The 19676-nt window shown below is 51.6% G+C and overlaps 1 long non-coding RNA gene across 1 annotated transcript; it reads left to right on the top strand.

The window, feature by feature from the left end:
* Positions 1-10: 10 nt before the first annotated feature.
* On the top strand, positions 11-18712 carry LOC136790937 (uncharacterized). Its single transcript, XR_010831852.1, has 4 exons — positions 11-80; positions 13230-14842; positions 15231-15354; positions 16480-18712. It is a non-coding gene; the product is annotated as an uncharacterized lncRNA (long non-coding RNA).
* The last annotated feature ends 964 nt before the right edge of the window (positions 18713-19676 follow it).

Here is a 19676-nt window from a genome sequence, read left to right as displayed (position 1 = left end):
CCTTCCGCTCCCTCTCGCAGGCGTGCTCGGCACCTGGGTCCCCAGTACAATAGAAATGCCTATTTAATACCTGCCTGGCGGTAAGTTGCACGCCAAGTGCAATTAATGCCGGGGCGGTGCTGAGCGGGGCTGGCGCTGTGGTAGGGCAGCACCCTGCCAGGGGACGGGGGCGGGCGGGCAGCCCCGAGGGGACGGGAGCCGTCGGGGGGCCGCGGCGGGCCGTGCCGTGCCGTGCCGTGCCGTGCCGAGCCGAGCCGGGCCATGCCGGGCAGGGCGCAGCGCCGGGCTCCCAGCCCCGCGGCACCGCGGCTGCTGCCGGTCTGGCCTTGCCCCCTCCGCTGAAAGCCGTCGGGGCGGCCGGGGGGATCCTCCCCGGCCCGGTGCCGGGAAAGGAGGGTGTGCCGAAACCCGCGAGGAGCTCCCGCGTTTGCTCGCAGACACGGGAGAGGCGTTCTTTGTTTTCTGCCCCTTTGCAATAAAGCGCTTTTTAACTAACGAATGGTTCACGGGCGGTGCAGGAGACGGTAGCGAGCGGCGGCGGGCAGGTTATTGCTGGGGGAAGCCGCAAAGAGGTCGGGACATCGGCTGCAGCATCTCCTGCCCCGGGAGGAGACGGGCAGGGTCTCCCAGCCACCGGGGCTTCTCTTCGTCGGCCGCCAGAGCCCTCCGCGGGTTTCGTTTTAGTCCCCGTACTAAATGTGGCGCTGAGCTTAACTGTAAAACATCAGCCTCTTGCAGCTGATTTCGACTATATCAAAGACACTGCGACATATTAACAGTTAAAAGAAAAACAGACAAAGCTGGTAGGAATTAAAGTACGTGTGGGTCACGGCGTGTTTGTGTATGTGGAAGACGTGTTTGGTTTGGCACTAGGTGTTCGGATCCCGATCTATGAGCTCGTGTGTGTGCCTCTCATACACATCCCACGTACGTCGCGTTACACGCAGAAATCACGGGCTTCCCACCTCCAACAAAAGATTTATCATATTTTTCTTTATTTTTTTCTGAGATTTGTTGTTTGTTTGTTTTAATAGACTCTCGAAGATCCAGGCTCTATAAATGAAATAAAACGTGAAAAGAAATAACATGGTCACCGCGGCGCACGAAACATCAGCGAGTAAAATATGGATTTGATGTCGCTGGTGTGTATGAACACTGTATAAATATTAGGTGAAATATTTGTAAGAGATATTTTATTGAAATCTAATTATTTGAGCTAGATTTTGGATTCGTGTCACAGTAAAAGTGCCCAATGAGGAATAGTGAGGATGTTACAGGAGATCGACCAGAAATTAATGGCATGTTGCAGGCGTTTTTTGGTGGCAAGAAGACGGTAGGGGTTCCTCAGCATGTATCTATTTGATCACAATATCGGCAGATACTCTGTTTACTCCGCAGAGGTTCAAAACCAACCATTTTCTCTAGCAATTCTGTGTTTATTTCTGAAACATGAGCTACAAATTCAGCATATCACACTTGTAAATTGCGGTGCTTCCGAAACCTAAATCAAATCACCTCTAGCAAAGGGCTCCCACCGCAAAGACACGTATGCGCACAAATGCCATCGTTAGAAAGCAGTGCTCGCAGGCGATAGTCGCAGGCATTTGTTGAAGTCAGTCTTTCTCGGCGTCGTGAGCTGCCCTATTCGCACATCCTATAAAAATATCCCATCCGGATATTTTGAAGGCAGGAGGTATTGAATTAGTGGGAGCCGGATCCAGCAGCTAATTCAGTTCATTCTGCAATTGAACAAAGGAGGGGAGCGCGTGTTCATCGAGCTGCCGACCTGCTCCAGGAGCTTGCTCCTCGCCGACCCGGAGCGGAGCCCGGCACGCCAGCTCTCCCCGCAGCCGCCGCTCCCCGCCCGGCCGAGCCGTGCCCGGCGCCCGGTGCACCGGCACCGGCCCCGCGGGCTCCCCGGTGCACGGCCCCTGCCCTGCCGCCGCTACAGCCCGGTCTAAGCGACCTGTGGCCGGGGACGAGCTCGGCGCACCCGGAGCTCTCCCCCAGGGTCGCTGTGATGCTCGGACGTGACCCTGCGCTGCTCTCTCACGCTGCCGGGGCAGTTTCTCTCCCCATCTGTGCCTATTGTGTTCACAACTGCGTCTTTTTCTCCCCCCCCCCCTCCCGCGGGGTGTCCTCCAACCTGTCTGTTCCCCCTCCTTCCCTCTCCCACCCCTCCACCCCGCCTCTGATCTCCCGGCTATTTGGTTTCTTTCCCTTTCTCAATGTGTGTTCCTGATGTGGTCCTGTCGGAAAAGCTCGTTTACTCTGCTCGGGTCTCCAGTGGTTTAAGGATAATGTTTATCAGAAGTGAACGTGCTCAACTTGTTTCCATTCAACTGCTGAGTGTGGGCTGAAATACCAAAGGTCACATCTACAGTGAGTCGGTAGAGGGCAGGGGGAGCCGAGAGGAATATGAAAACATTGTAATATACAACAGCCTGTTGATCGCTGGTGACCTGCCTGGCAAAAAGATTAATTTTTTTTTTTCAGGTAGGAAATAATTGGAGAATTGAAGGGGAAAGGCGGCAGGGAGAGGAGGGCGGGGGGTGCGGGGCCGGGGGGGGGGTCGTCCCGGGCAGAGCACGCGTGGCGGGGCAGGGGGCTCGCCCTGAGGTGGGCGCTCCCTCCGTGGGGTGCCCCGGCAATGCAAAGCAACGCTTGGGGGTGGAAGGAGACCCCTGCAGGGGCGAGCTGAGACCCGGCTTCCCCTCCCCCGGCCCCTGCTTCCCCGTGCAGAAGAGAGGGAGCGAGCCAGGCCATCCTGCCTCAGCCCCGGCTACCGGGAGCCCCCGGACCCCTTTTAGGCAGAGCCCTGGTGGGCAGCCCCGCTCCCATGCAGAGGAGCCCCGAGGTCGCTGGAAGTGTCCCGCTCCCCCCTCTTCGCACCCCGGGGCCCGGCAGGCAGAGGGCTCGGGGCTGGGGGGCTCGGCCGAGCCCTCGGTGGGTGATCCCCAGAGCCCTTCCCGTATGGGGGCATCAGCTCGCCCCTCCGGCCGGGCTCCGGTCCCAGGGTGGCCTCGTTCGGGGCTTGGGGGGCTCACCTCGGCGTGGGCAGCTCCCATGCCCCCCCGTCGGCTGCAGGGAAGGCCCGTCCTCCTCCATGAAGGCCTTCTGGAGGGCATTGGCGTGATTGAGTGCCTCGCCGGTCTCCAGCTTCCTCTGCTCTCCCACTGTAGGAAGAAATCAGCCAAACAAAACGGGACACCCCTCCAGCCTGTCTTTGAAGCTGCAGATTGTTAATGATTTTTTCTGGAAGGGAGCTAAACCCCTCTCCCTCCGCGAGAGGAGGCAGCTACTGAGGAGCTGTTAGGGCAGAGGGACGCTCCTGCTGCAGCGCATTTTATAAGTAGAAAAAAACCCGAGACCCTTCCAGAGGAGCAAGTCGGGTGGAAGGATTTCTCGAGCCAGTGTGGGGAAGGTGTGGGTCCAGTATGGTGGGGTTTAGAGCCACACGGACGTGGCAAGGCTGTTGCAGAGGCTGTCGCAGGCTGTCGTTGTTGTCCTGCCTTGCCCTCAGCCCCTGCCACGCGGTGGAGGAGAGAAATCCCCGCGGGAGCGACGGGGGCAGTTTGGAGAACAAAGGGCGCCTTGGAATGGGGGCAACGCGGGAGGGTGTCGGAGAGGGGTCTGGACATCTGGGAAAGCCAGGCCATGGGCAAGTGGGGCTGAGGCAGGTGAAGGGGCAGAGACACCCCCGGGCCGTGTCAAGGAGGGGCTGCTCTAACTGCGCACACAGTGTCCGGAGGAGGGAGCGCACGGAGAGGACAGCAAAGCCTCCAAGAGACCATCCCATGCCCCGGGGAGAAGGGGGGGAGAGAGCTGTGCCTCCCCGCCGGAGGTGACCCATCCCGCAGCGAAGGTGCTGCGCGGTGTAGAAAGAGGCGAGAGCCACGGGGCGTGCGTTTTGCACGGAGCCATTCCTCCACGCGGGAGAACAAAACCCCACGGGATCTGCAGGCATCACTCTCATTTTCCGCGGGTGGCAGCTCAGCACCCCCACAGAGAGGGGCGCGGGGGGTTCGGTGACCCCCGCCCGCGCCCCCTCCGCCCCTGCCGTCTACCGAGCGGCTCTCAGGTGCCTGTCCCCCGTAGCCCGGGACAAATGCGCTTCCAAAACGTCCCTGGTGGATACTGGCTGGGGAAGCGGCCCGGAGAAGGAATCCAGGCACCGCCGCCCCCCCGCAGCCCAGAGCCCTTTAGCGACCCCCGGCTGCCCCCTTCTGCAGGGGTGGGCTTGACTTTCCACTTGTTCTGCCCTTTCCGGGGGAAAACTGTTGGGTGGGAATGATCCCGGCCACATGTTGCCGATCTTTCGTTGGCAGACATCGCCTCTCTCCTGTTACTGCTGCCCGCTACCTTCTTTTATCTCGCTAAAAAACACGCGTGTGCTTCTGAGTTCACATAACACATGGCTGCATCAAGGTACGGACGGACATGCGAATCCCGGACGGGATTTTTTTTACATTAAGTCAATGAATAAAATATTCAAGCGTGCTCAGAAATCCGTGCACCAACTCCGACACACCCAGGAAATAATTTGGGATTTTGTCCTGTCCTCAATCAGGCTTGGGGGGCGGCGGGCAGTGCCGCGTGTGGGTGATTGCAGTTTTAAGAAATTGGTTTGACGTCGGGGACGGGTCGGAGAATGGCAATGTAATCGGATGAAGTTTTGTTTAACAAATTTTCATCAGTTGCAAACAAAACAAGTCCTATGAAGCAATGGCGGGCAAAACACAGGTAGGTCTTGGAGTCACCTCGGCGGTGTCAGACCCCCAGATCTGAAGGGAAACGAAAGCTAATAAGAAATCGAGGCAGCCTTCCCTGGGATTTTCCCGGGGCCCCGCTGGGCTTGTGCGCAGGCTGCGCTTCCCGCAGCTCGGCGCTGCGCGGCTTCCTGCGCTCGTCCCGGCCGCGGCTCTGAGCCCCCCGAGGCCCTGCCCGCCGTCCCCCCGTGTAACGCCAAAGCTGGGAAACACCTGGGCTGTGGGGCAGGAGCTGGCGAGGGCTGTGACAGCGCAGGAGCCCCGCGTCAAGTGCCCCCGGGTGGAGGCGGTGGCAGCGGGAGGATGCGACGCGTTTGTCGCCCCCAGGGGACAGAGGGGACAGACGGACCCTGCTGACGTGGACTGATGGACACCCCTCGTCTCACGTCCATAACCCTTCAGTGTGAAGGCAGGAGCAGGCTCCTGCACTGCACTGTACCGCACTGAAAACAGACGAACAGGTGAAACAAATGCGCAGCGGTGCTAAACCGGGGGAAGACTCGGGGGTAACGAGGTCCCGCGGACAGAGCTTCCCCTCCAAACCCCGCGGTGCCTCCCCGCTGCCCAGCCCCGGGGGCTGCCCCAGCCCAGCCCCTCCGAGCCGGCCGGCGTCTCCCGCCCCCCGGCATCCCTCCTGCCACCGCCTTACGCCTTCCTGCCCTGCTTGAATATTCAGATCGAGGTTGGGAGGGTCGGGGGGGTGCTGGTGGTGGTGGCTCTTAATGATCTGTTAGTAGCTTGGACAGGTTTAATAACTTTGCCGCCACTTGTTCTTAGCAATCCCTCTGGAACCCAGACAGTGTCTCATTAGGGCTTTCCTGGTGTAAACATTTGACTTGAATGAGCGGTGTTGAGTTAATTTCTCTTTGCACTAGGATTTGTTTAATGACATATAGGGAAATAGACAATTCTCATGTACCAGGCCATAAAGCTACAGAGGGCCAGATTTTAAAAGCATATTTTGTTCTAATAGAGCAATCGGGTTTTCATTTGTCACATGTTACATGAATTTAGAGTAAATGAAAAAAATACCTCTATTGTTCTGCATTAAATTATAGGAACCAATTGGGAATTCCTAGGCAATTTTCTCCATCTCTGCCTTCACTTCTACAACACCTAGTACCAGTGCCACCTACAGGAATACTTGCGTTTTCGAGCTTTTTTAGAGTAAGAAAGCAGAAACACCGACTCCGAACGCTGTTTTTCTTTGTGGCTTTCGTTTGAGTTCTCGCTAACACACACGTGCACAAACACACGTTCTTTTCTGCCACGGCAGGTGGAAGGCAGAGGGGGAAAGGGAATCGCTGCAAGCGAAGGCTTATACCGAAGGCTTATACTTTTTGGGGTGTCTCTGGCCCGGTGCCGGGGGGGCCGAGCAGCGGGGGTGGCAGCCCGCCCGCTCCAGCGGAGCCCAGCACACCCACCAGCAGCACGGGGAATTTACGAGCTCGCCTGCACAGCGCCCCAAATCAATGCCTGTTTATCTGCTGGCTGTATTTTACGAGGGCCAGCTACAAGCCAAGTGCCGCTCTGCCTTGCTCTCCTGCACACCTTAGGGCTTTACCTTCGCCCGACGATTTATAACGAATGCCTCAGAAATTCCAGGGGCAAAATAATGATCCTTCCCCTCCCGGCTTCGGCGGAGGAGGCCTCGGCTGCGAGCAGCGCTCCCCCTCCGCTGCAGTCCCGTCGAGGCGGCCCCAGGGGGGCGGCCGGGGCCGGGGGCGGCGAGCACCGACCCGCACCGCGCTCCGAAGGTGGCTCCGCGGGGGCGGAAAGTTCCTCCTGGGCTTGGTGTTCCCCTGTCCTTTCCCTCGTTTAAACCTCCCCTGCGAATATTTGTCTTCGAAACTGCGGCTATCCTTTCTGATCAGGTTTAAAAGTGCGTCCTTTTTCTCTTGGTCTTTTACCTTTAAGGGTTTTTAGTTTCCATACTTCTGCGGGGCATAAAACCCTTATCCAAAAATGTGTGCACGTTTATGTGCGTATTATTCAGCGTCATTCTTATACAGCAATGTCCGCAGTAAATGTTGTTGATGCCCATTCTCTCCGGGAAGGAGATACCTCCGAGATGAGCCGAGGTCTGCATGCGGGTAGGGACAGAGGTGTCCGCGGCTCCCGAAGGACCGCGACACTTGATCCAGGTGCAACAAAAAGCGCCCGTGCGCGCCGGGACAAAGTCTGGGCTGGAGGCAGTTCCGACGGAAAAAGGCTGCTAACGTTTTCCCCTGAAACCTCGTCTCCCTTTGCATTGCCTAATTACAAAACCCAGAGTTCGTTTCTCTTGAGAGGGTAAGAAATGCGGCCAGGTTTTTAGAAGAAACGAACATTTTTGGCCTACACTGGAAGATTTGTAGTCATGTTAATATTTTAACGTGTAGAAAAAACTATCGTTCCGACCTGGAGACTTCCATTTCGTTGTGAGAAATATATTAATCGCTAATACCAATACTAGTACCACTACTAATGCTACAGGCAGCCGCAGGGAGCAAGCCGAGCTGCCCGTCCCCTCCTGCCTTGCTCGGGTTTGCAGCTGCGTTCGGCGGCTCCCCAAGGCGGGGGCAGCACCGTGCCTGTCGCCCCGCTTTCCAAAGGGCGAGCGACGTTATTAATGCACGGGATAATAAGCCATTTGCGACGTGACATTGCAAAGACGCAATCGAGCGTGGCGTTCGCTATCGGTTGCTGTTTTCTTGTAAAGCAAAACAAAATTCCTGGCTCCCCGGCTTAAAAACTTTCTGCGGGGACGCTCAGCGCTGCCTACGCGCGCCGGTGCGGGGTCGAGCCCTGCCCGCTTCCCCCCTGCGTGTGCGCGTTTGGGATCGAAATCGTCTCTTCACCCGGCCAGGTGCCCTCCCCGGAGCCCCCTCTGCCCCTTCTCCGGTGCCGGGGAGGCCCTGGCCGTCCACCGCGGCTGCAGCCCCACGGGAGCGGAGCGGGGCCGGGTCCCGCCGAGCAGCCGCCGGCCCTGCAGCCGCACAGCCGGGGGGGGCGCGTTTCGCACCGGCCCCCCTCGATTTCGTTTGCAAGATATTTTTCGCCTGCAGTCGCAGTGTAATAACCGAGAGGCTAAAACCCAGCCGGGGCATTTCCAGCGTGGCAAGGTTTAATGGACAAGAGCACTTTAAATACACACATTTCGGAGAAGAAAGGCTGTTTTAAGGAAAGATCCGGGGGCTTTGGTGCTGCCCTGTCATACACGGCAACTTCTGCCCGTTTGCGGGGGGAGACGCCGCATTTTTCGCGAAGCCGCTGGGGGGGACCCCGCCGCTGTCACCCCTCGGGGTGCCCCCGCTTCTGCCCACCACGCCTGGCCGGGAGCGGCAGGGCAGGCTCAGCGAGGAGAGTTTTTTTCTGCCTGGGCTTTAAATCAACGGAAGCAGAAATCGGCTTTTGAGCGTGGCTGCTTCGATGTGCGCTTACTGCCGAAAAGCAGCAATAACAAATAACACAGGGAAGAGCCGGGGCCGGGGGACGTTTGGGCTTTCTCCACCGCGCTGTTATTTTGCAGCCTCCGAGAGCCCTCCTTTTCCAGGGGCCGCGAGCACTGCTCTCCGATCCCCTGGGCCCAGCAAAATGAACCCCTATGAGCCCCCTTCCAGCCCCGGAGCCACCCCTTGCAAGCAGCCGCAGCTGCCCCCCCCCCCCCCCCCCCCCCCCCATCCCGGTCCTCCCAGATGGAGTGGGCGCAGCAGGACCAGGGGCTGGGCAGCAAGACGCAGGGGAGTCCCGCAGCATCCCGGGTGGCGGCTGCCAGGCTGGAGAGCTGGATCCGGCCTTTGCCAGGAGCTGCCACATCGTTTTCACTGCAGCCCATGCACTGTCCTGGTTTAATTTCAAGTGAGGGAGCTGGAGGGAGGAAGGAGAGGGATTTTTGCTGCGTACAGCAGCGTGCTGAGCACTCAGACGTTGGCTCAGGCTCCCTCGAGAGAGCCCAGCACAGTGTGCCACGGCCTCGGCTCCCACCGCAGCCCCGACGGCAGGGCACCCTGGGGGCTGCTGCTCTCTGCCCGTCCCCGCCGCTGCCCCCGGGACCGATGGCTGCTGCGCCCACCCAGCCTGACTGGCTTGCCGTGGCATTTCTCCTCCTGTCCAAGGATGAGACCTGCCGTGTCCCCGTTCGCGACACTTTGCCTCAGAGAGTTTTAGGTCATCGCAGGGACCTACGTGATGGGAAGGAAGGTGATGCCGAGGCCTCCAAGAGAAGGTTTGCAGGCAAGACCGCCGAGTATAGCTGCTGCGAAGGTCACCAGGAAGCCCTGCTGGGGATGCTGGAGCTCGCAAAGCCCGGCAGCCCTGCAGCAGGGCTTCTCCGCGTGGCAGAGGCCAGTGCTTACCCCAGGGCAGGCAAACCACGGGTGCCCTCGATGGGAGGCCGCGTCAGGAGCTGCCTGGAGTGCAGTGGGAGGTTTACAGCATCTCTTCGGTACCCAGGTGCAAGACCAGTTCGTAGCCGAGGCAAGTGGCCCTTGAGCTGCCAAACGTGCCGCTGGTCACCGGGCAGAGGCAGGGTGAAGTGGTCGAGGTGCGGCTTTGACACACGTTCGTCGATCGGTGCCTGTATCTCTTTGCGCAGAGATTTAGGAAAATCAATCCAGATGCTTTCGTGCGTTGATATAAACCGCATATGTGTATCTGATGTTTTCCTTGTACCATCAGCATCCCAAGTACTGTGAACAACCTCTCAGCCTCTGCATATCAGGCCAGAATCCACATAAACATCTCTTCACCTCGGTGCAAACTGCCTCCAGCTATATATAATAAGAGCAATAGAAGAAATGTCGCATAGAAAAGAACAGGCAACAACATCCCGTTGTTCTTTACCTTTTCCTAGTGCACGAAGGGTTTGTTTATTCTTTGTATGCACACAATGTAGGATGAAGGCGGGTGCTTCCATGGGTTTTAAATGAGGTGCCCTTTTTACCCTGTTGTTTTTAACCCATAAACTCCGCAAGTAAATTGTGACTATCAAAAGAAAGGGAAACAAACGAACATTTTTCTATTATAAATCCCTCTCCTGGTAAATACAGTTGCAAGTCCAAATAATTGTCTGGTTCTGGATGGGAATTTAATTTAGAAGAATCAGATCATCGTAGATTACAACATTCTTGAATTATTAGAATATTATTATTGTAAATTAACAACCATCTAATATTTGGAGAGCTGCAGCATGACAGAAGTTACAAAACACTATCGGGACCAACTTTCTATATTAACTTGCCTACAACTTTCTTAAAAAAATGTGGATGGTTTCTACAACAATATAAATGTTTTAAAACGTTTGAACCTATTACCTTCCTTCGGTATTTCTGTTCCTACACACATTAAAAAAATACAGTTTCTCATTTACAAACAAATCTGAGCATGCTATTCAGAGAAAAGGTACAAAAGAGGTAGGATTACACTGGAAATGCGGTGCGGATTTAGACAATAAAGATGAACATTAGCTTGGCTTTCAGAGACGTATTTATTAACAGCCAGCTAAAATTCTGATGCTTATATAGCCCGGTGAGTATTTTATTTAAATGTACAGATTCGAATTAAAGTTGTTCCCCTTTAGGTATGTGCATACGGCTGTATGCATACGAGTGATTGCTTGCTGGACCACAGGAAAGGTTTGGGACAGGTGGGATCCCCAGATCAGCGGGGAAAGGAAATTACGGCTCGGATGGGCGCTGGCGAATAGGCGGGGAAAGGCCAGTCGCGGGTGGGGAGGCTGGAGGCGAGCATCCCCGTGTGTCCCCAGGTGACACCAAGGGACCCCGCGGGCTCTCCTGCCCGACAGCACCGCTGGCGACACCCAGCCGATGCCAGCCCAAGGCGACCGAATGGAAAATGAGGAAAACGGGCGGGTGAGAAGGTCTCTGGCCGCGGTGTAAGCCCACAGCCTTTCTGCCCTGCCTTCGGCAGCGGCTGCCGGGCCGGGGGGAGCCCGGGGAGAGCCCGGCGGGAGGGGGCAGCGGGAGGTGGCAGCGGGGAGAGCCCCCGGGGCCAAGAAAGCCGCCTCCTGCTCTGCCGTGCTCTGTACGCGTATAGATGTGTATATATTTATTTTCAGCGCTGTTGTGTTTTACACGAAACGGGACGTTTTCTGGGAGAGGGAGGCGGTTCCTTTCCCGGAATAATCAGAGCAACATTTGCCTCCGGCTCCTGCGCTGGTGCTCCCCGACTGTGTGCTTAAAACAACGCGTTTGTTCTTGCTCGTTTATTTTTCTCTCGGTGTATTTTGGGACTCCCGAAATAAGCCGCTAGTAATACCTCTAAAGCCCTTTTGGCGTCAGAAGCAAAAGCAACAAATGCAGCCGCTTCTGCCTCTCTTTTACCCATCTCGCCCCGCATCTTTGAGCTGGATGGGGAAAGGGCGGCGAGGAGAGGCACCGCGGCGGCTTGGACGGAGAGAGAGGGAAACATTTGTTCTGGAGAGAGACCCTTCTCCCAGCAGAGACCCGAAATGCCGGCTGGAGGGGCGGTGGGTGCCGGGCCCCGGCCGCGGGGCTCCCTCCCTGCCTCCCTCCCCGTCGGGGCGGGGCAGCTCCCGCTCTGCCGGTTTGCCGAGGCGGGAGGTGCCCCGGGGGAATGGTGCCGTTCCTACAGTATTCCTACACTTTGCACGGCAGGAAAAAGGGGTCCGCATCGCACGAGCCCCGTGAAACAGCCGGCGTGAGAATGAGCTCTCTGCCCACGTCTCGCCCTCTGCGGGGCTGCTTGAATTTGCCGGGAGGGGAGGCAGGAGAGCTGGGGCTGCTCGGCGTCTTTGTTCCTTAGGGAAGAGGAGATTTATCTGTTCCTGAGCTTATTCTCTTGCCAGGTTGATCTTAAGAGCGATTAAGCGATTTGGAGCAATACTCGCCTCGTCCTGCTCGCCGGAGATCTCCCTGGGAGCGAAACGCCCCAGCTGTGGGGCTGATACTGGGAAGTCCCGAGGGGGCTCAGGGTGGGATCCTGGTGCCGTGGGGGACCCTGGCCATCCCGGAGGGCAGATCTGTCCCCCAGCTGTGGTGGGTGTTTTCTCTCGGGCCCTGGGAAAGCACCTCCGGGGAGAAGGAAACAGGCAGGTAATGAAAGGTGCCTGTCCTAGCATTGAATTACAGCCAAACTGTAAACCTCAAATCCTCTATTTTCACAAAGTGATTTAAAAAGAATAGTAACAGGTACCCCCCTGCTTTGAAAGGCACAGCTGGGCCAAAGAGACTGCTCTGCCTTCTCGGAGACTGCTCTCCTGGGGAGCAGAGGGTGCACAGGGCAGTGTGTGTGCATGTGTAGGGGTGTATGGGACAGGGGTGGGGGGCTCAGACTGCCCTGGTGCGTGTCTGTGAGTGCATGTGTGCTGGGTCTGCACTGCTCTGTGCATGGGGTCACATGCTGTGGGCTCCTGCACCACTGAAGCAGCTGTGCCGGCACCTTTGACCCCCCCAACCAGGATTTAGCAGGGACTGCGGCATGACTTGGCCCTCACTGCTCCTGCAGCCACAGCTGTCGGGCTTCCCCTTCTGCCTGCTAACCATCCTCTTAAAGCATGGCTTCTCTTTTACAACAGCGAAGCAGCTCGGCAGCCTCCCCGAAGTCGCTCTGAGTGTGGTGGCCCAGATGTGTGGTTAGAATAACCCTTGCTTTCTGGGCGGTTGGGGTGGAGGAAGGTCTCTGAGCTTAACTGTGCTGGGAATTTTCCACTTTCGTTTCAGTCACAGAGACTGGTTGTTTCCAATGTGGAAAGCGCTCCAGGCCTCTCTGTGATTAAACTCATCTGCAGCGTTTGGGATGGGACATTGCAGACTCAGAGACTGGGGCATGGTTCACTTTCTGCTGGGCCCTGACAGGGCTGCAGGCGCTGTAATTCAGAGAGGATTCATATACCAAAGGTTTATCTCTCGCTCTCTCTCTTCCCACATCTCTGCTCACAGCGTAAAGGCAATCCTGGGCTCAGTGCAGTGTATATATCTAACACTCCCCCATATATCGGAGTCAATCACGCAGTTTTAAAAATTACTAGTAAACCACAAAAAACGACAGATTCAGGCATTGTCATTAATCCAGCCCATGGTGGCATCTTCCTGAAATAAAGTGCATCCTGTATTAATGGTGGTGATGATGATTGCTTTATTTGCTGTAAAGCAAGACCACAGGATACAAGGTTAATATGCTTCAAAAGTAACAGCATATCTCTCACTGAGAGCTGGCTTCTCTTTTTCTGCCCTCCTTCCCTCTGCCAGTCCCAGGATTACAGTTTTAACTTCATGCTTTCCCTCTCTGGTATCAACACTGCACTAGATTGCAGGATTGCAGTTACCAACAATGAAACAAAGGCTTCTCTGCTAGCAGGCTCGGTCCCTGAAGCCCTTTTTTTACCTTACCAGCCCTTCAACACTAAGGAAGACCCATAGTCCTTCCCAAGATCTGCTCAGCTGACTGCTCTCAAAGCAGCTAAAAAATCTCATCTGATTTCTTGCCCTCTTTTTTCAGGTCATTATGTTTGTCTGCCTTTGAGGACACACCTGAAAATCTTCCCAATAATCTATGAAGAAACAGTCTCTTCCAGACGATCATAGTGCATGGAAGGAAGATGTCCTCTCAGAAAACTGGTGTGTTAAGGTCACCGAGGTGATGTGCTGGTACCTGTTTGAAGCCTTTCTGGGGAAGGCTTCCACCGGCTGAAAGTTGTCACCGTTGAATGAAATGGATGCAGAGAGTGAGAAATCCTTTGTCCACAAAGAACAAACAATCATCATCCCTGGAAAGAAGGGATAAACTGTATTCACAGCAGGGAGTGACCTGAAGGCTGAGAAATGCCTCTCTCCTCCTTGCTGCACTGAAACCCTCCTGCTGCTGCCATGACGTGGTTGTGGCCAGCGGTGGGCAGAGCCCCACTGTCCCCAGCTTGCTACAGGCTGCCAGTGGGTGTGGAGGCTGCCTGGCACTGGCACGCCTGGCATTTCCCACACGGTGCCCAACACGTGCACAGTCAAGCCCAGATTTCCAGGTGTTTTTATTCTGGGCTTAATTCCACCACCGTGCACCAAAGCAAGTAGTGTCTTATTTGGCAGTAAGTCTTGTTCAGTCTTAGTCACGAAGGTGGAATTGGTCCTACAGCAGTAACGATAATAGCTCTCCACCTAAGTCCTTTCCAACACTCCCTGTATGGTCTCCTCATCACAAAAGCAAACAGAAGCTCCCAGAAAAGCAGCAGCAAGTTCAGAGGGATCCAGGTCCTCACCACCTTGATAAAGAGCACGGCACTTTGCCAGGCAGTGCTTGCTCCAGGACCACAGCTTGAGCTGTTGCATATCATTTCTAGATACTGAAGGACTAGGAAGACGCTGACTCCTATGCAACTACATGCTTCTTTAAATGCACTTATTTAGTGGTTAACAGTACTGACAGTGTATGCCACTTCTAGCCTGAATCTACCTGGCTTCAGCTTTCAGACACCAAAAATTAAAATGTCTTTGCCTTCTGTATGTGACAGCAGGAGTGGCTTACAAGTGTTGTCCCAGTCTCCCTCCCTCCACCCTGTAAAAGGCTATAAGAGCTGTATGGGGACACTGGGGCAGAGGCCTTGTGCCCATTACCAGCTGCAGCTGCTGGTGCCCGGGCAGTGGAGCCAGGCCACGTGTAACAGCCAAATAGCTAGGCATAGATCTTCAGGAGCAGCTCACTGTGTGCTATTATTTATCTCAAGTATTTCTGAAACAGATATTTTTATTTATTTTTTTTTTACTGCCTGCCATTTTGGTCACATCCAGGTCCATATTACAAGGTGCTGAGTAACAGCTTATGAGCCACATCAAGCAATGGCTCCGGGGTTTGTTTACCAACATCCACTAGAGACTCCAGCTTTTCTGTAGAAACAGAAACTGAGCCCAGGCTTATCCAGGTATCAAGCTGTCACATTCCTTGGGGCCTGCAGAGCAAACTGGCCTTTGTGAAGAATGTTTACCATGACTGTAAGGCAGCTGTGTTTAGAGAATCATTTCAGGAAAGTCTAGAAATAGCCAGCTAGATTTCCATAATAGATTCCTACCTAATTGTAAGGGAAGAATAACTGCTCATCAGTCGCAGCTTTGCATCCGTCACAGGTAATGCAATGGGATGGCAGTGGCAAGACTCTAACTTAAGAGTCAAACAAGCATGTGGGGGAGTTTTCAAGGTCCAAATCTCACCCAGCACTCAACTGTAACTCAGATTTTAATTTATTCATTATTTCAGGATTTGTTCCTAAAAGATTAATAAAGGAGCCAACTTGTGTAATCCTGATCTCTGCACCAGTAGTGATTTTTCCTGCTCAGCAGGACTGTCACAGCATTTTACTCCTGCTGTATGAGGGCTGTGATTACGATCCATTTTTCTTCAGCTATTGGCAGCTTCCAGTTTAGTAATTGTGGAAAGATATGCTGTCAGATTTAGGATACAGAAGAGATCTGGCCGCAGACCGAATTAATTAATATCCTTGGTTTCTTTAAACAGCCTGAAAGAAGACGTGCAGAGAAACAAGGGAAAAATTTCTTTTATTTTGCCTCATCATTGCTTCAGTTCCATAACTTCATGTCTGGCGATCTAGACAGAGGCTTATTCTTGCTTCAGGACAGAAGTAAGTTTTTACTGTAAGCAATCTCTCCTGTGCAAGGAATCCTGACCAATTTTTATTTATTTATTTATTTATTTTCTGAACTGCAGCACCTCTCAGTCCTGAACAACTCTTTTTCCATGCTGTGTGGAAGAGGTAAGAGAGCCAGCTAAACAGAGAACATGGAAAAGGCCTGAGCAAACTGCCAGGGAGCTTGTTAAAGATGTGCAAGTTACTTTGTACATCGATGTTGCACCAGCTCTGGGGCAGAGTGCCTTTAATTCACTCACTTAAATACTATTTTAGCCTGGGCTGGACAGGCCCTTAAATTGGACAGACAAATAGATTAGCTGTATTTTTGTTTTTCTATGGGGATTTATTTATTTTGCTAGAAATAGATTCTGTTTGTCAACGGCTCCTACAGACGTCGGGGGAATACTTTAAAGTTTATTTTAATCACCTTCTTTGAAACGTGAAACTTTTCTCAATCTCCTATAATGAACCCAAACTTTCAAAATTTCCCACCAGAAAGCTGTAGCAAGTTACGAATTCTTCACAATTTTATCAAACTGTTTGCTTGTTCATTTCCACTTTTGATTTGACTGGCTATGAGGATTCTTTTCTCCCTGTGGCCTTATTTTCTAGTTTTGCTGCCAGCACTTATTTTTGACTAAATTATCATTAGAACAAAATTGGTTAAACTAGCTACACAAAATCATATTTGATAACTGAATGAAATATCAATTAAATATAATGATAAACAGATGAAATAGCTTAGACAAAAGATTTATTTTCTCCATACAACTGCAAAGCACACTATTTTAGAAGTCATAGGGACAAGTTCTGCCTTATGGTTTACCTGCTCTGTTTTCCAGAGAGAGTAGAAGCTACCAGAAGGTATGAAAGTAGCTTTATACTCTATAGCAGATGACAATTGTCTTGTTTAACTCAAACTCTAGCAGTTTATGCTTTCACTCTGGAGTTCCTTGAGTCAGTTCTTTGATTTATAATGGCGTGAATGGTAACTGGCAAACACACACTTGCAAAGGAGACTGAAGCCAGCAGCAGCCAAACAGACACGTTTGAAGGCAGAAGTTTGTTTATGAAGCAAAAGTACAAATTTTTATTTATTTATTTATTTATTTTTAGGTAACTACAGGTCAAGACGTGATGGAAGTACTGTAAGGGAAGAAAATTAGTCATCAACTGTTTGTGCAGGGTTTCACTAGGAGGAGCCATACCGTGTGTAATGCTCAGAGCTGTTTGCAATTACTGTATGCCAGATCTAGTCCCAGGGCAGCATTTTTACTATTTATCTTTTTAATGAAGACTTTTCAAATAGATCAGAAGGCAAATTTAACTCAACTTTCTGTGATCCTTTGATTTCTCAGTACGTTATAATTATAGACTCCATTCTGCCACCAAGAGGTCAGTAGCTATAACTACCACATCCACACGCTGTTTATGTAGGGCTGTAGTATTTTGTTAAAAAGAAAAAAAAAAACTATATCTTCCTGTAAATTCTGTGCAACGATAATCACAACAGATATGATTCTGCCTTGCACTTAAGCTGCAGTAGAAGTAATAGGCAATAAAGACACTGAGGAGTCAGGAGTGGGAGCAGGACATTATTTGATTTCTGCAGTTGTTCATCCCTAGGGAAAGCACAAACGTTAAAGGACTGAGAATGGCACAGAGCCACCGCAATCCAGACTGGAAAACACAGGAGAAGAAAAGGAGTGAGTAATGAGTCAGTCTCCCTTTGGGAGCTGCCCAGGGTTCCTGTCATTGCCGTGTTCCTTCAGGGAGCCCAGAGGTCACTTCCCTGTGGGCTTATTGTGGAGAAGATGGCTACGGCTCAGCCTCCTGTTCTGGACTGATGCATGCCCCAGAGGTGAGTAACGCTGCGTGCCTGCTTCTGGGGTGCAGGAGTAAAGGTCCATAACCTCACCTTCCCGCTCAGTCAGGGCTGGGTTGAATCTTCCATGGAATTTAAATTAAATTCCTAAGGCAAGCTCTTTATTGAATTTATAGCAAAGTCTGACCCATGCTGTGTTTACGTGAGGATGTCCTTTGTTTTGTTGGGTTATTGCTTAATTACTAAATAGAGAAATATTAAGTACAAATTTCATGACATGCAATATTTCAAAATGACATGTACTGAAAAGTCTTATTTACATCTACCACACTGACATTTAACTCACTTTCCATTATTCCTGAGGCTATTAATGTAAGTAATTGCAGGAGGCAACATGTCTAATATTGACTGTATTGTGGAATAAAGCAATGTTGAGCTGCTAGAGTGTGTTTTATATTAAGTACAAAAAGCTTCTGATACATTTAATGTAACTATAAATCTTAAGTCAAATGCTTATATGTCTCTTTTATGACCTGAATAAACTCAGAGGTAGAAGCAGGGCAGCTGAATAGCCACTCACTGCCAAACCGCATATTCAGCTGAATATGCACTTACAATATCCTTTTCATATTGAATAGAAGCAGAAAGACAGAAAAAGGGCTGAATATTTTCTCTAAATGAAGTAATTTCTTTCCAGAACACTGAGTTTAATGGCAAAAAATTCCCTGAATAAACATGAACTTTAAAATCAAAAATATATAAACAAAACATAAAACAATCAAAACACTGTTATTTTTTCAGTGGAAATCTAGTCCATGCTCGTGATAAGAGGTACTCTACAGGTTTTGATGCTTTAACTGTTGAACATCCGGGAATCCTGTGGCTTGGGGAATGCATGCTGCTTTTCCCCAGTGGCTGAGCTGGCTCTGGTACAGAGGTGGTCACCTCTGGAAGCGCAAGTATTTGTTTTTTACATGGGCTGGTGGGGGAAGGCTGGGCTGGAAGGGTGAAGGACATTTGGAGGGGAAGCGCTGGGGACACTTCCAGCCAGGACACAGCTGATGACATGAATTCAGTTGGCTTTGTGCTTGGAACCTGCTTGCATGTGGCAAAACTAAAACTCCGATCTGAGCCCAAGCACAAAGCTGGAATGGGAAAAGCATGTGCTGAGACCAAAGTAAGGACAAGGTAAGGCCCTTCCAGGGGCACTCTTGATCCTGTCCCCCTGGGTACCATGACATTTGTGTGTCCCTGAGGCACCAGTAGGGATTTGCAGAGGTTTCAGTCCCAGGTACCTGCATGGTGCCCTCGAGGAAATGTGGTGAAACACTGGCTACGGCACAAGAACTTGCAGAGGCAATATGGAGTAAACCAATTTGACCCAGAAAAATTGAGTTAAGTGCCAATTGCACTGAAAATCAGGGAATTAAACCCAGAGATAGATCAACTGCTAGAAAGCACAAGCCCCTACTCCAATCAGTTCCCACTGAAATTAGCTCATTTGAATGGGAAAATTCAGTACAATATGACCTTTTAATATTAAACATGTCAACATTTAAATTGATGATGCGATTTTTTTTAGAGCTATTTACAAGGGGAGTATTTCCCTCTGAATTTGTAATAAATCATGTAAGACATCTTTTCATTCCATTCCCCTTTAAAAAGAAATATTTGGTAGTTTAAAATGTTTAATGTGGTGGAAAATCTAAAGGGAAAAATAAAGCATCAATAGGCTATTTCAGCAGCAGAAACCGCCTGGGACCTGCTTAACCTCCTAAGCTCTTCTCCAAATTTATTTGGAAAGAGGCATATAAAGAGCTCATCACTTTCCTTCTCCATTTTCATGTGTAGAGCATATGAAATAGTTTAGCATCATACTCACACTCCAACCTGATATTGACGGCAGGCTGAAGTAACTTGAGATCACTATTTCTTCCTCCTTATGACAGTTGTGGAACATTTGGTTGACTAATTACCTTGTTACTAGTCAGCATATTTTTTGATATTTGACTTTATTTATGAATGTATATGTCTATAAGGGTAAGAGCCACACACATAGGATACCATTTTAAAACAGAGGATTATTATGCCACCATGTTTGCAGCCTTTCCCTGTGCTTATCTCTTGTACGAGAACTACACAGGCAAGAGAAAGTTTTACTCATGTCCGGTACTTCACCCCATCCATCACTCAATACAGGCCAAACTGAAGGACTCACATGAAGACGTGATCAATCTCTTCTTCAGTTCAGTGCAAACCTTCCCCTGACTTCAAGGGATAATGGACTAAACTTAAAAGCATGAACAGAAATTATGGGGCATCAGGCAGTGTGGGCTATCCCCCCTCTTCTCCTCAGTTTAAATCACATTTGCAGTTAATAAATCTGTAAGAAAATATTTGTCATCAGTTCAGCTCTACCCTTCCAAACATAACAGATGAATTCTGCATATGCTGAGGGACTCAGTATGGCACTCCTATTGCAAGCAAC

Source organism: Anser cygnoides, chromosome 5 (genome assembly GCF_040182565.1).
Source record: "Anser cygnoides isolate HZ-2024a breed goose chromosome 5, Taihu_goose_T2T_genome, whole genome shotgun sequence".
Lineage (NCBI taxonomy): Eukaryota > Metazoa > Chordata > Aves > Anseriformes > Anatidae > Anser > Anser cygnoides.
Note: the sequence above shows the minus strand (reverse complement) of the source record. Positions and strands in the feature narration are given on the sequence as shown.